Below are 17,228 nucleotides of genomic sequence, written 5' to 3' on the forward strand. Positions count from 1 at the left end.
CAATTGGATAAAAATTGACCGCGCTATGGTAAAAAGAAGATTTTGACCTTTTCATGACCTTGACCTTTGACCCGATCGATCCCAAAATCTAATCAAATGGTCCCCGGATAATAACCAATCATCCCACCAAATTTCATGCGATTCGGTTTAATACTTTTTTAGTTATGCGAGTAACACGCATACAAATAAATAAATAAATACACGGCGATCAAAACATAACCTTCCGCATTTTCAATGCGAAGGTAATAACCGTGTAAAAAGGACAATGGACGCAAATTGTAATCATCAACAATAAGGAATACACAAACGAGGAAAGAAGAAGCTACTCATTTGAAGGAACATGCGTGTAAAAAAATTTTTGTTAAAAAACAGAGCATGTTCATGAATAAGTTTCATTAACTTGTTAATAGAGTAAGGAGGAGAACAAAACATGTGCATCCCGAGCATGCTAGCAGCACAAGTTCATTATCCGCTCTCCCTGAGGCGTGCATATAAGGATGCAGCACATTATTATATTTGACCCCATCCCCTACTGACCTACACCTGATAAGGGCGCTGAACTCTCCGAAATACTTGTGGTGGCAAACTGTACTCTATTTTCAGAGCGCAACACGCCGACATAGCAATACATGGTGCAAATAGCCGCCGTGGCAAACACCCAAATGCAAACACTGCAATACATTTAGCACAGCTGGTGGAAAATTGCTGAGCTATAAAAATCCCTTCCATCACTGAAACAGCTACGATGACCTTAGCCAGTCATTAATGTGGACCAGTGAGGAAAATAAAAAATACTTATTTGCTGGTGTTTTAAATAATAATTCAATAAAAAAATATTCTTGCTTATTTAAGCAAGGAGCTCTGGAAAATGTTTTCAGCTTTGTGATCCAAAGCTTCAATGCACTAAAGCAGGAGGTGATGCTATTTAGGAGGAGGTGTAAGATGAGAAAGTTCTCCGACAGAAATAACAGATTGGATATAAAAACACTCAACACAGTGACAGACATGTGAATAAGATATATGGATCCACCAGGTGCCTCTCCATGTCTGTGATGAGCATACCTCACCAAGTGTTTTAGAGTTACTACGAAATAAATGCCGGATCGGGAAAAACCTTGCTTTATAACACAGTGGTAAGAATGTCAGTAACACACCGGGAAATTTGAAACCGGTCGGGACCAAATCATTCCCAAAAGCTACAGCCTTCCACTGGCTGCAAGTCAAAGTGGAACAGAGAAGAAGAAAGTGTGTCTTTCCGTATATATGATTGATGTGAAGTGGAACATGAGACAGCAGGAGATCGCTTAAGCTATAAAAGAACACATCCGACATGGTGCCGTGGTCAGGATTCAGCGGTTTCACGGAGATGAGCTGGATTTATCTCCAGATAGACAGATAGATTTAGAGGTGGATAGATTTAGAGATGGATAGATGGATGGATGGATCTACTTTATTCATCACCATGGGGGGATTTGTTTGTGACAGCAGCAAACAAGATTACAGAGTAAACATTTTTTTAAAGTATGAAGAATTCTCTATATACACACACACACACACACAATACAATAAAATAGCAGAGCAGAACATATTCAATTCAAGACAATTAAATAATGATGTATACAGTGTATATAATGTATAAACAGTGCAATAGAAGTATATATGGTGAAATAGAATAGGTATTAAAGTAACAAACTAAACGACCAAAGCGGTGCTACGGTTTTTCATATGTAATTGAAAGGAGGATCTGGCCAGAGGGGATATATTATAAAGTCGTATTGCAGTTGGCAGGAATGTTCTCCTGTATCTGTCCTTCTCCAGGTCTCATGCTTTTCATATAGCCAGTCATGTGTTATCCAAGCGGCATGCAGGGCACTGAAGCGAGCAAATACTCAAGATAGTTATACTTTCAAGATGGAGAAAGATGAAAATATACAACTGAGACATAGCTGAAGAAAACTGTGAAGCAATATGAATGTCATTGAATGTGTTTGAACTCTAATCTGTCCTTCTGTCCACATGACATCTCTTGCACCTGTCCATCCTGGAGAGGGATCCTCCTCTGTTGCTCTGCTGAAGGTTTCTTCCCTATTTTCTCCCAGTGAAAGGTGGTTTGGGAGTTCTTCCTGATCCGATGTGAGGTTCTGGGACAGGGAAGTCGATGTGTACAGATTGTAAAGCACTCTGAGACAAATTTATAATTTGTGAAAATGGGCTATACAAATAAACTGAATTGAATGGAATTGAACCCTTCTTCTGTTGTCCGAGTTTTCACCAAAAAAAATGTTTTACATGCAAATGAAACTTGGAGAGTTGTTTGTTAATATTGTTCAACAAGTTACGAAGTAGTTCTCTTCTTATCATGTTGTGTGGGCGTCAGGAAGGGTGTAACTTGGTGCAGTAATCGAGCCTTTATGATCCGAAAACAGCAGCAAAACAAACCCACTCCTCTCCGCGACGTATTGAAGAACGGGAGCAGTCACAGATGGTGAGATGTCACTTATTAAGAGTTAATTCAGACTTGTCTCTGTACCTTTTCATAAAAATGTAACTGTACATGTGGATGTATTGCAGCCTTGCCTGTTCCAGGTTCTATTGTGCAGTATGAGTTACTGAACATGCTGATCTCTGGGAGATTTTTAAAACCCATGAATTATTCTTTCCCCCATGGCGTTTGACGTCAAAACATTTTCCACTCAAGTAGCAAATATTTAAATCCGACTATGAAATGATTTTCAGAGTTGCTTAACCAGAGTGGCATATCACACAAAATAAATGATATTTGTGCAATGCCAAAGTGGAAGTGTATTCACTTTAAATGCTGGGGAAATGTCTCAAAGAGCAAATATACAGGCTTTCAAATGCACCATGCCATGAAATCACGACCAGTGTTTATCCTTAAGATGCACCAACCCCTAATTTACAGAAAACCCAGAGGGGACCGAGCAGAGTTTCCCGGATTGATGGTTAACCACGCAAACCTGTCCAACCTAGAAGGGCAGTGAGAGGAGCAACCCGGCAATTAGTACCTTAGAGTTTGATTCACGGGGACAGAAAACAAGAAAAAAAAGGTTTTAGCTAATGCAGCGTTTTTTAAACTTAATTCCAGGGATCAGTTCTGTATATTCTCTTGGTTCAGGGCTTTCTGCCATCATTAACAACACTGCCAGACAGTTCTCTATATATTTGCTTCAGTAAAAATGTGTTTATGCTGTGGTTGGTTGTCAGTTGTTTTGAATCAAGACACTACAGCCCACTACCCAGTGTCTACCTTACAGGGAAAGGTTGCTCAGCTATTGGAAAGCTTCATGGATAAGCTCATTCAGGAACAATGTTCCCCGTATGACACAAAATACAGAACAGTTAGTGTGTCAGAGCTCCCCACAACAGCATCTACCTCTGGTGAAAAAACAGTTTCTCTGAAAGTATGCAACTCTACAAAAGCTTTTACCCGAGCAGTTACCTCGACTGAACCTCCACTGTGTCTACAGAGTAGAGTCAACACTGTCAACCAGAAATATCTACTGTTTCTGCCGTTACTACCATCACATGTATTATTACCCCAAAGGGGTTTTTTATGACAGAGAAACCAGTTTCACAACAACTTGCACAACATTGTTTACTTTAAATGTTTCACACATCTGTGTCTCAGAAGTGCACGTTCTCCCGTGTTCATGATTCACTTCAGTGGTTTCATATTGAGCAGAACTTCCTCTTTGTACACTGAAGCATCTCGCTGGTCACGCTCAAACTCATTTTCTGTGTTTTGATCTATCGGTTTGCTACAGCTCTATAAATATATATTCTGTAATTCAGCTGTAAACGGTTTGTGGGTCGGTCTTATTTTGATTCTTAGTCACTGTAAAAGAAAGACTGTAAAAGAAACATCTCTATCCGTAAACTGCCTGGTATTCGCAGCGAATGCTCCCGTCATGGTTTCATTAACAAGAACTGCATGTGGGAGAAAAACTGGAACGGTCTTTGACGCTTTACCAACCAGCACTAATCGAAAACATTCCAGGGGAAACCCTGATGATCCTGCCTCATGGCTTCTGTGATTTTAAAAAGGCTGAACAAAAAATGAGGCGTGACATTGATGGCACTAGACGAGCGGACATCGTAATGGACAGGTTTAAGTGGAGCGGAATGCACTGCTCCAGTTCGGCCCCACACAAGTTTCAAGTTTCAAGTTTCAAGTTTCAAGTTTTTATTGTCACATCCCCTTTTATACAAGTATAATCAAAAGAATAAGAATGAGAATAAACTATACAATATCCACACACAAAAAAGAAGAAAGTATTAACAATATATATATAAAACAGTGTAATAGAATATACATCATGACAATATATATATATAAAACAATGTAATAAAATATACACTTTTTTGAGACTATATATATATATATGTATATACATACAATATATATATACAATATATATATATATAAACAATGTAATAAAATATACACAGATATTCACAGAATAAGTTCTGGTGTATTGTGTGAATGAGGGTCTCAGTCCTTGTTCAGCAGCCTGATGGCCTGACTGAAGAAGCACTTGATACTGCGGTATCGCCTGCCTGACGGTAGAAGGGTGAACAGTTCAGCATCCGTTTGGCCCTGGCCACGCACCGCTTGGTGTATATGTCCAGGATGGAGCAACGATGTACTGTGCCGACCGCACCACCCTCTGTAGTGCCCTGTGCAGTTCCCGTACAGACGGTGATGCAACCTGTCAGAACACTCTCGATGGTACTGGTGTAGAATGTTCTGAGGATAAATACAGGCGTTGTTGGGCCCTTTCACCACGTGAGTGGTGGTCCATGTGAGGTCCTCCTCTACTGCAACTCCGTCTATGGAGATGGGGTGTGCTCTCTCCGCTTCCTGTAGTCCACGATCAGCTCCTTGGCTGTTCTCCTGGCCCCACTGTACCAGTGATCCAACCTCCTCCCTGTAGGCTGTCTCGTCTGTAAGGGTGATCAGCCCCAACACTAGCAAACTTGATGATGACGTTGGAGCTGTGCATGGAGAGGGCTCAACACGCATCCCTGAGGTGGTACCGCCATCCTCACCACCGACAGGAAGTCCAGTATCCAGCTGCACATGGTAGAGTGCAGGCCTAGACCTCTGAGCTTGGTGTCGAACAATAGTGTTGAACGCTGAGCTGTAGTCCACAACCAGCATTCGCACACAACAGTTCCTCCCCTCCAGGTGGGAAAGGGCGGTGTGAAGTGCCATGGCAAATGGTGTCATCGCAGGGAGGCTGATGAAATAATCATGTGCTGGCAGAGGTGGTGCAGAATCAGCACAGTCCTCGGCTCCAGCAAGAAAGAAAAAAGGTATCTTCATGTCAACAATTTTAACAATACACTACCGTTCAAAAGTTTAGGGTCATCCAGACAATTTTGTGTCTTCCGTGAAAACTCGCTTTTATTTATCAAATGAATTGAAAATTGAATAGAAAATATAGTCAAGACATTGACAAGGTTAGAAATAATGATTAATATTTGAAGTATAAATTTTGTTCTTCAAACTTCAAGCTCAAAGGAAGGCCAGTTGTATCGCTTATATCACCAGCATAACTGTTTTCAGCTGTGCTAACATAATTGCACAAGGGTTTTCTAATCAGATATTAGTCTTCTAAGGCGATTAGCAAACACAATGTACCATTAGAACACTGGAGTGATAGTTGATGGAAATGGGCCTCTATACACCTATGGAGATATTTCATTAGAAACCAGACGTTTCCACCTAGAATAGTCATTTACCACATTAACAATGTAGAGAGTGTATTTCTGATTAATGTTATCTTTATTGAAAAAACAGTGCTTTTCTTTGAAAAATAAAGACATTTCTAAGTGACCCCAAACTTTTGAACGGTAGTGTATATTCATACATTTTTTAAGCAAAAGCAACAAAACAAAAAAAAGACAAACACTACCTAGTTCCTAGTTTACAGTTGTGAGAATATGGTGCCTCTTTTGGTCTTATGCGAGTGTTCATTGAAGATCTGAGGGTTTTAGATTGTTAGCAACACTTGCATTCACTTGGAGTCGTGTTTCTGATCACCAAAGGAGAGTCCAATATTCACTCTTTCAACTCCGTTTTTGTCTCTACCAACCCCCCGAGGGACATATCAGTCTATTGAGCTGCTGAATGCTCCACCTTGTTTACTGGCCACTATCCAGGCAACATCGATGTTGGACGTTGTATGATAATCTGTAGGTATGGATGGATTAAGAAACCACGGAACTACGGATCGTATCATATCAATACAAAGTTAATAACAGAGACTTCACGCAAAGGTTCTGGCTAGGGCCCCTGAGCTCATGGGCCCCTGGTGCGCCGGTGTAATCCATCCCTCAGTAGGACTATTACATGAATGACTTAAGCCTAGCATATACCGCTCCGCGATCGTGTCATATCATCATATTCATATCAATACAATGTGGCCTGGGCCCGTAGGCCTGTTGTTAATCCATCCCTGTCTGTAGGTCCTCCATTCTGGTGATCGGGCCCTATAATAATAGTTAATTCATGAACCAACTTCCTTTTTTTTGGCGTGAACAAGTCTTCAAGTCTTGAGCTCTGCTGTTCCTCGAGTCTGTTCTGCCTCTACCTGGTTGTCACGATTTTATACCATACCTGCCATAAATATCATGATACTGATACAATACAATAAAAACAGTATACCATAAATAAGACACTGGTATATTTATCTATAATAGTAATAAATAAAATATCTGTATGGTTCACTTTTTACCAACTTTTTCAACACTTAACAAATGGCAGTAATATTAGTATGAGCCTACAAGATATTCATGAAACTACATGGAGCCATCAACCAGATGATACAGAGTTCATCAGGATGAGCAGCTATAGAGTTACAGAACAGACTGAACTTAAACATTTCACTTCTGGCATCTTTTTATTTTTATTTTTAAAGCCGACAATTCCGCCACTTAACGCCTCCTGCCGCGCGCGCCAAGTGTGCAGATTGGCCGAGACGCTGACCGTCCCATCAAAGATGTTCTATTGCGAAGAGCACACTCATTTTCTCCGTGTCCCACTCCAATCTCAAACGCGCCGCCGCCAATTGACCGCCTACCCCAAAACTGTTTTCAAACGCGAATTTTTCGCGAAAGGTGAGGGATTCTCATGCCTGACTATCTATCTGTGTCTGTCTGCTGTTTGCTGCTGAGCAGGTACAGTGTACTGATTGTACTGTGGGCTTTGTTCTTCAGCTGAACAGATGAATCATGAACTGACAATCACTATAAAAGCTCAGTAAAGCAAAAAAAAACAGGTCAGATGCAGATGATCATTCTCTAAGTTCACCACTAGGAGCGACCCCCTTCACATAGAAGAAACACTGTTACTATAAAATACTGATCACAGCCACTTTCATGAGAACAACGGATAGTTGTAGTCCCCTGATGATGTTAAATCTGGACACAGAGCAAATGACTTCAAATACTGTTCAAACACCACAGATTCAACAACGTCTAAACCAGTGTCCAACACATTAACTCTCAATGACTTTGTTTGGACATCATCAGCTGGTATTGACGACTGTTGGCTTAGCCTACATTGGCTTGCACTAGACAGCATGGGTTTAGCCCACATTGGTTTGCACCAGCAATAATTCATGGGTCACTAATCCTGTGATTATAAACCAGTAAGACCACCGTTGTTCTGTGTACCACCAGGAAGGGAAAAGGATCTTACTTCCTCCAGTACTCCCCGACTCTGTCTGTCCCTCTCGTTCCGTTTCTTGTGCCGTGATAAGTGTGTTTACAGTGGGATCAGGGTGCGGACGGTAGTGTGTGTTGTCTCTCGGTATTTAGCCTGACAGTCATTAAAAACACACACAGAGCCGGCTGATAACACTAAGTGTTTCCTGTTTGTCCAGGCGTGCGGTTCGCTGCAAGGAGAAGAGAACAAGGAGCAAGAAAGCTGAAGAAGTGAGGAAAAGAGAAAGCAATTGATCAATTGAGACCTGCCGAGGCAAAAAGAACCGGAGACATTGGCCTGGAATGAATCATCATCAGTGTATACAATCTGCATGTTGCAGTCATATTCTAATGAGCCATTGTCCCTGCGTTCCCATCTCCCTCGAATGTCTCACATGTGTTCATTTGTATCCATTTGAAAAGCCTTGAAAACACATTATGGAATCACACCCTCAAACATCCAGTCATTACTTGAGTTTTAGAATTAATTGCAAAGAAAACCGATGCCCGTCAAGAGCGTGTGACCGTTTGTTGACCCAATGGTTTTTGCACAAATACGCTCGTGGGTGTTTTTTTTCTGCCTCTCTGAACTCCCTCAGTTCTCTGAAGGAAAAACAAACTCAGATCGGAAAGAAGCGATTCCTCCATCACTTTCTGTATGTTTGTACAGTTCAGCCGCTCAGAGCAGGTGGAGTTTAAGTGAAAAAACGTTTACTTTAGAAGACCTTTAGTTTTTCCTTCCAAAACAGGGAAAGAACATGTTTATTTGGTCTACAGATAAAAAGGTGTTTGTTCATCTTTGATTTTCTGGGGAGTCCCTTTTGCCTTCACTAAGTGGAGAATACGGCTATTTCAATGCAGCTGCTTATTTACACATTTTAAACTAAGTTAAGACGATAAGCAAAGGGCACAGCAGGCCCTGTATTATTACTTGCCAATGAACTGCATTTCCCAGGAAATCTAAAGATTAGAAACATGTGGGATGTTGTTTGAGGGTAATTTGATCCAACGGTGGCAGCAGGAGATGAAAAATAACCATCACAATTTTCATTGTGATCAGAGTAGTAATTGTGAGGAAGTCTTCCTCTGGACTGAAGTGTGGAACTGACCACAGACCAACTGGGCTTGGTTGGGAAACAAAAAACAAAAATGAAGACATAAAGAGAGAAAGAGAGAAGATACGAGAAGGAGAGGTGGCACAGAGAGGAAGTATTATTGCTGAAGAAAATACACAGAGATTGATTTCCTAAAATGGTTAAGCATGGAGAGGAAATAGGGAAAGGAAATGGAAAGCGGAAAAGGAAATGCACAAAGCAGCAGAAGATTATTAGGATAGAAATGCAGAGAAACTTTCATGAAGGCCTTTTTTTATTATTGGTTATCAGACATGACCACACAGCAGCATCCCCGAATCCAATTCACACACTAATACAAATAATGAAGTTGTCCGTGGGATTACATACAGAGATGGAGGGAGAAAAGTAGGTTAGCTGGGAGGTAAGATGAACTAACGACAGACAGACTCAACTCCGGAGGGAAATAACATATGTACAAGTTACGAGACTCTACTTTGTTTCAGAGACAGAAGAGGGCAGTACGAACAGGAAGCAGAGGAGAGTGAACCATGTTCAGGACAAAAAGGAAAGATTGACACGTGTACAATATCTCTGGCCTTTGATCAGCAGTGGCTGTTAACTTCAAACCGTTATCTGCAACAAAGCTCAAACAATACATCCTTTCTCTCGGGCCACAGCTGAAACTGCTTACTGCCCTCTGTGCACACGCACACACTCCTGCCCCTTCATACTCTCTCACCCCGAGCCCCGACACACACACACACACAAGAGTTAGGAGACAGATCTGTTAAACAAAGACCAGATGGTTGCTCTCATGATGAACGATTTTGCCATTAATTTCACAAGACTGTCAATCCTGGACCACACGTAATGAAATACATTTAAATCATCAGAACTTTGTTTTCATTTGGCAATGTTTTTTTTTTTCGATTGTCGGCAATTGTCTTGGAACCTCCTTCTCCCCATAAGAATCTATTTTACGCTCAAACTGGAGAACGTTGGTGGAGTTGGTATATTGTCCGTGTATGAACGCCGGCACGATACAGAGATATTTATACTTTTGTATTCTTCCTTGACAAAACCTGGCAGCTACATTAGCAACAATGCAACTCAACAAACAACAGTTGGATACACGATGCTGGTGTGTTGTGCTATTTTTCACATGAAGTTGTACTCTCCACGATCTCTAAAGCGATCTCTTAAAACATCAATAGAGTTCCCCTTGAGAAACACGATTAAATAATAATAAATAATAAATAAATAGCTCCCTTGTTAACACTTAAAGTCTGCCAAGACTGCTTCTTTACACCTTTTTGGTCAACACCAGAGACTGCCAAGGAGAAGGTCATGCCCATTAGTTTGCAAACAATATGCCAAGAAATAAATTGAATATAATTCGACATCGTTTGTCCCAGTTACATTTTTTTGTTATACTTTCCTCCATTGAGTAAATGCCTAATGAAGTCTTGTTGAGGCTCTCAGATACAAGAACTATGAAAACAAATACGCACTGTATTCATGCTTCACACTATTTAAGAATAAGACTGTTCGGTCCTCAAGTCTATATATATATTTTAATTGATTTTAAAAAATGATAAAAAGATACTTTGTATTGCTTTAACAGTCTCTCTCTCTCCCTCTCCCTCTCTCCCTCCCTCTCTCTCTCTCTCTCTCTCCCTCCCTCTCCCTCTCTCCCTCCCTCTCTCTCTCTCTCTCTGCTGTACAACTGATGACTTGGCAGCATCACTAAGACTTCAGAGAAAGGAAAACAAAACTGTCAGCATGTCATCCTTCAGCCCTCTTCAATTCACTTCAGTGTCAGAGCTTGAGAATACTCCCATTAGTGGGCATTTCCTTTTGACCTTTTCTCATTACCTCTTGTTTGACTGCTTTTACTTGTGCTCCTCTCGTAAACAACTGGCGTAGTTACAGGAAAACCCCGAGGCCACCGTGACTCTGGGAGTTGTGAAGACACGAGCCCGACTGCACGGACACCATCTTACTGCTCGACCTCTTTACAGACGCACTTTGACACCGCTCTTTTCATTGAATACATTTCACGCAGAAGTCCGGCATTAAACATGTGTGGGTGCAAGCAGACCTCCAGTAAAAAAAGACTTCCTCTAGACACAAATAGCCTTTCCTGCCCTATAAATAAACACTGTTGGACTTGGAAAGTAACCGACCTCATTACACGTGAGGTCTGCTCATGAAGCCAGTGGAGTCGGGCAACAATATAGTGAAACCTCTGTCAGTGGACACAGAGTCAAAGTAGAGTCAAATGAATATACACACACACACACACACACAGTGTCACTGATCCAGGGACACGCCTTTGTGAAAACAGTGACCGTCGGCCTCCTCTACTTTAAAGTTGTATCCATAAAACTGCCTGTCACTCTTCCATGAATTAAATCACAAGACAGAACTAAAAACACACAATCATCTGCGAGCAGAAACAGCCCTTGGAAGTACCCCACAAATCAAGAGATGCAATGGCCTCTCATGAAGGAAAGTTCCCATGGGTTTTTTTCAGGTGAACTGAGTCTCACCCTCCCGCCATCCATCTCCGAGCATGAATATTGTTCCAGTTGTTCGGCGCAGGCCAAACTAAACAACCCGCCTCGGGGCGGGGGAGCCGGACTGACCTCGGCGCTCATATAGGGTTTCTTTCCACCTTACTTTCATCCCAACTCTCTTCTCCGTTATCGAGTTCTTCATTATTCCTTTAACTCCGTCTCCAAGTTGCTATTATTCTTGACAACTCCTCCCAATTTTCTACAACCTTGTAACTGAACTCTCCTCATCCACCTTATCTGCTTTTGTGCATCTCTCCGATGCCGTCATCATCATCATCATCATCATCATGGATTAGTTACATCTCACACCATTTCTTCATCTACATGACGTACAGATGCATATTTTCCTAAGAACTCTAAACTCACACTGATAAATATATATTCAAATGTATAATTACCATATATACAGATGCTTACATGAAGCAGCGGCCGAGGACCTTGCAACATGTCATCACACCCACATCAGTAAACAAACAAGTCCATGCACAAACACACACCCACACACACCCACACACAGATGAGCGTACGGACGCATGCACAGACACCAGGATCTCGCCCGTCTGCTTTTACCACGCTCAGAGCTTCATGTATTTGCTGACGAGCAGGTTTCCCGACTGTCTTTCTGAATGTACACACACACACCGGCAATAAGGAATACACATGATCCCATGGGCAGTTCCTGCTTCAAATGCATCCATGTTTAAACAGGTTGGGAGCCATTTCCCTCAGCCTTTCCCAGGATTCAATTAAACTCCTGTAAGTGTGTGAATTCATTTTTCATTTAGAAACCCGTGGGATCAAAATCGATAGTGAAACGTTAACGACCACAGTGGCTAGTGAGACAGCACCAGTAGAAACCCAGAGGCTGGACTCTTCAGCGAGACCCGATCCATGTTATAAGGAGTCAAAAATAACATTTGGCAGGATGACATTTACTTTCTGCTAATGCCAAGATTGACATATTGAACTTGTGACAACAGCTGCTGTAATACCTCTGAATGTGCCATGAAAAGCAGTGGAGAAGCTTAATAATTAGGAATGTAACCAGTCGTCATGTAATGTCACATGGTGCTGAGATGATTAAATAAGGTATTTGGTTCACACAAGCTTAAGAGATTTGAATGTTTTGTTTTACTACTTTGTCAGTAGATACCCCTCTTGAGGTTATGAAGCTTTAATAATGTGTCTTTCAAAAGGCATGTAGCTCATAAAGTGGCTAAATGAGACTAAAAAACAGCACCACGCCGACTGGTCCGCCTCCACTGCCTTGTGCTTGTACTCGCGCTCATGCGACCGTGGTGCAGTTTGATACGGCCCCGTTTTTATTTCTGATGATTGCATTCATGTTTCAAAATTCCTAAAAGTCTTATTTTGAAGATTTATTTGTGGAACAAAAATGTGTACGTATCATAAGCGTGTGTTGGCCACAGATCTTATTTTCTGCAATACTCCAATGGAAAGATCCCATTGGCTTTTTGTCTCGAGAGCCAGTGCTTCATGGGATGGCCTACACCACTGTGTCCTCCCTGCTCCCCTCCCACCACTGTTGTCTTGTCAATACAATGTTGAAGGGAATTATTACTCAGCACAAATTTCCCACAGACCAAGATGATTTCTCCAAAAGTCTTGTTTTCTTCGACCAACCGTCCAAAACTCAGAAGATGTTCAGTTTACAATTATATGCAATTACCAAATGGAGAAACACAGCACATCTTCCCATTGGAGAAGCTGGATCTATACAATGTTTGTAATTTAGAAACAATTAAACAATGAATCAATCATCAAACTGGTAAATATATGTTCTGACTGACTGACCTATCAAGAACTGAATTGTTTCAGCTTCATTTCTGTTCATGTCATGGGTCTGTACAACAGACACACACCCTTCCTCCACCTCCTCTCCCAGAGTGATGCTGGGCGGTCCCTGAGGTGTCACCGTCACTACCCAATACTGTTTCACTACACCCAATCATTCCATGACAAACCAGACAGGGCCAAACAAAACACAGCCAGGTAGCCGGGCTTCAGTTTAAAGGAACCTTCTCCCCCTCCTGTCCTGATTTGTGTTCATCTTGGTTCAACCAACTTTGTTTTGAAAAGCACTTTATGAATAAAGTATATAGTTATCACTGTATAATTAAAAGGATGCTACATTATTGTGCTAATATATAATTATTGTTAATTTGTGACAGTATGGTTTCAACTTTAATGGAAAAAGTAGGTTGCAATATGTGTTGCCCAATGTGCTAAGAAATATAGTTTAATGTTTTCAACCACAAGTGAAAAGTCAAAACAAATTGTTAAATGTCTTCAGATGATCTTCATGTGATTTTGTTTGCAGTGTTGCTCCAGTTGACACAGCATACACATTTCATAACTCATAACAAGGACTTTGTTCCTCCAGTGTGCGTCTAGCTTCCTTTAGATTATATTCATTTAAATAATTGCCAACAATTAAAAACAAAAGGCCAATGTGCAGTTTAGTTTCCAGTGTTGTGTAGCTCAGATTAATTGACGCCATGAAACAGCTGTGTTGAGAGAGGAGACGGAATAATCCACACTTCAATTAGACGCAGGGAGACCGGAGGCGAAGGGACGGGTGTGTGTGTCTGCCCATATGCTGTGGATACCCGTCTATGCACATGGATGTGAAAGTGTGTGTGTGAAAGCCTGGAGTAATCCTGCTTAGTCTAGCGACTGGGTGGCAGGTTTATGTAGTGAGCCAGTATGAGGGGCTGGGTGAGGGTTTAATACCAGAACCACTCTGAACAACATCCGACACACGTACTAACGAGCACAGATTGTGTGTGTGTGCGTGAGAGCAATGCGCTTGGGGGATGGTCGTAGATGGCTGAGAGTAAGATAACTGTGTCAACAAATTAACTCATTTAGAGCAACTCCGCTTAAAACAGCAGGGACACGGTCGTTAATGTGGTCTCAAAGGGGCCACGCACATTACAACATCTAATTAAGGTTTCTCAAACTAATTACACATGACTGTTTTTACGACGGTGAAGGTTGTTTTAAGAAAGTTATTATGTTGGTAGAGGGATTTTCTACATTATAAAATGGGCTTTTCGTTGTTTTACAGTACTTCATGTGAAGGATTACTGAGAGTACTATTTAGGGCTGGTTATCAAACCTACAGAACTTCTTCCTGTTCTTCTTCGCTTCTCAACCAAAATGGGTCCTTAACATTAAGCATTGAAAAGGACCGAAAGCTAGAATTGAACTTTCTGATTTTTAGTCTTAACAATGTATTATTTGATGAGATTGTTCCTAATTTAAATCAACATTTTGACACAATTGTTGTACAGCTGAAGTTACTTCCAACAAAACCCCTCAACGCACTAAATCTTTGTATTCCAACCCAACATTTAACAAATGAGGCCGAGTTTGAACCCAACAGAGAGAAACATCCACATTAACATTATTGTTCCAGGTCACAGCAAAACCTCTCTGACAGCTGATTGTTCAGACATGGCTGAAGCAAAAAGCCTGCAAGTCTCCCAGTGGCTGATCTCCAACCCCATTCCCAGAAACCAGATTACAGCGTCTGCTTGTCTTAAACACTGTGCACACACAGACACACACACACACTCATGATACCGACAAATGGGTTCAGCTGAAATGATCCACAAAAGAAACCCAAATTGTCAGGGATGTATTCCAAATACATATTCCGGCTGACAGACAGACAGAAACAACACTCAAACGCAGACACAGAGTCTGGCAGACAGACAAACATTTCAGAACACACAAAGACTTGCAATAATTCCTCTGATTCACTTTGACCTTGCATAACTACAAAACCTGCTGATAACGAAACAATGGTGGTACTTTAGCGACTGGCATGCAAAGAATTTTGACAGATTGAATGTGGAAAAAGTCCCACCACAACACAGCCATAATGACCCCAGTGCAGACATATTTTTTTTATTACTATTGCTGTATAATCTGAGAACATCTCTCATTTGGTTCTTAGCCAATACTTTCTGTACAGTTAGAAGATAGTTTACATGGTATTTCTAAGGCCAAGCATAGATGTGTATAACAATCAAATATGCTGGAAGGTCAAGCAAGTATTACAAATTTAAGAGAGGCCTGAGAAAGATCTGTTTTTGAATGAGAAAAAAAATAATAGCGATCAAGTGAGTAAGATTGCGTCGGTTAGAGGTTGAGTCGTTCATTAGCTAGTGTTAATGACACTATGGTTTGGATACATATGCTTCATCTCTTTCTTAGTAACTGTAGTCCTAACTGTATATTGAGTTTATCATCCAAACCCCAAGATATCATGTATGACTCTACCACTGCATCAAATCGAAACTTCTAGATGTTTTTTGCATACATCAGTTACACATTTTCCTGCAGCTCAGTGTTCAAATTCAGAATCGTATTAAATTGTGAACCATCACCACTTAGTTTAAAACTTACATAATCAAGGCCATAGCATCCAGCTCAACAATTAGTCCTTCAACCGCCTGTTTCACATTGAAGTGAGAGCACTTTTATTGTCTTCCAGGGCTCATGTTGTACAGAAGGTGAGTAAAGGTTTGGCTGCCTGTTGCATTATGGTCCCTGAGCTGGAGGTGGGTCCCCAAAGGGAAGCATTTAGAACAGATTCCATTACACACTATTTGGAAATGTCTTTACTTCATAGTTCAGCAATGTACAAAGACATTATGTTTCTGTTATTTTGTTTAAAAAAAGGAAAAGGAAAAGCCTGTTTTGGGTTTGGGGGTAACATTCCTGAGAAATCGGTCACTGAAACAGACAGAGCCTAAAATAGAACCACAGACATATTTGCTTTCTATTATGGTTGTTCAGAGTTTCTATAAAAAGCAATGGAATGACGATTGGCTCAGAGTATTAACATGCTGGCCTGTAAAGCATTTTTCCTGCCAATCTTTATGATTCATTTTAATTAGCATGTGTGCGCTACAGTACGGACATCATTTTACCAAAGTTTCCTCCACATCCAAAACGAATGTGTACTTCACTGTTACTTTTTTTTTTTTTTTAAGAATGATCTTTGGAAATTGAGAAGACTAAATCATCCAAACTTTGAATATAATTGGTAGATATGCTTTTAATTTGAAATAAACATGCTTTTGCAGTCAGACTTTATGAAGTTACTTTCCCTATAGCAAAAACAATAATGCCTCATTACGGTCATTTTATTATATGAGCGTTCAGCTCGAATTCAAGAGAGCTGGTGCATCAATTAAAATGTAAGCGTTTGTATACAGATCAATTGTTTCCTTTCCCCAAACAGTATCATATCAACGCACAAATACAAAAACAGGGACTCATCAAAAACCATAGATGAACCGTGGAAGTAATGAGACATCAAAGCTATCAATGTGTGTGGGTGTGAGGTTTGCAAAGACACGCACGACTGCGATTGAATTCAGTCGCGTTTCTAAGCAACATGCACATCCACTGCTCTTCCCTTTCTTCTCTCATGCCGCCTACGACTGGCTATTTCAGTGGCGACCAGCATTCCACTCCAAACGCATCCATCTCAAACACGTTGCAACTCTCACTGCAACAACGCTGGTTTCGACAGGTAAACACCAAGAAAAGGGTGAGACGGCGACCGTCCACGTTACGCACTCAGGAGGAACTCCTGTGACCTTGCTGCCCAATTCTGGACTCAACATTGTCTCGAACAATGGACTCTATTGTACTCCCCCACATAGCTGAGTGAATTTGCAATAACTTACTAATATTAGGCTGTAGATCCATGTAAAATGTATATATATTTGTGTGTGTATTCCTGATAAATAGTTGCAATTCTACATGTGGATGTTATTCAGGATGATCTCTTCAAAAGCAG

The 17,228-nt window shown here is 41.0% G+C and overlaps 1 protein-coding gene across 4 annotated transcripts in view; it reads right to left on the reverse strand.

The window, feature by feature from the left end:
* rai14 (retinoic acid induced 14) overlaps positions 1–17,228 on the reverse strand; it is a 36,595-nt gene that overhangs the window by 16,322 nt on the left and 3,045 nt on the right. The window lies entirely within an intron of this gene.

The sequence above is a fragment of the Pseudoliparis swirei genome, chromosome 15 (genome assembly GCF_029220125.1).
Source record: "Pseudoliparis swirei isolate HS2019 ecotype Mariana Trench chromosome 15, NWPU_hadal_v1, whole genome shotgun sequence".
Taxonomy (NCBI): Eukaryota; Metazoa; Chordata; class Actinopteri; order Perciformes; family Liparidae; genus Pseudoliparis; species Pseudoliparis swirei.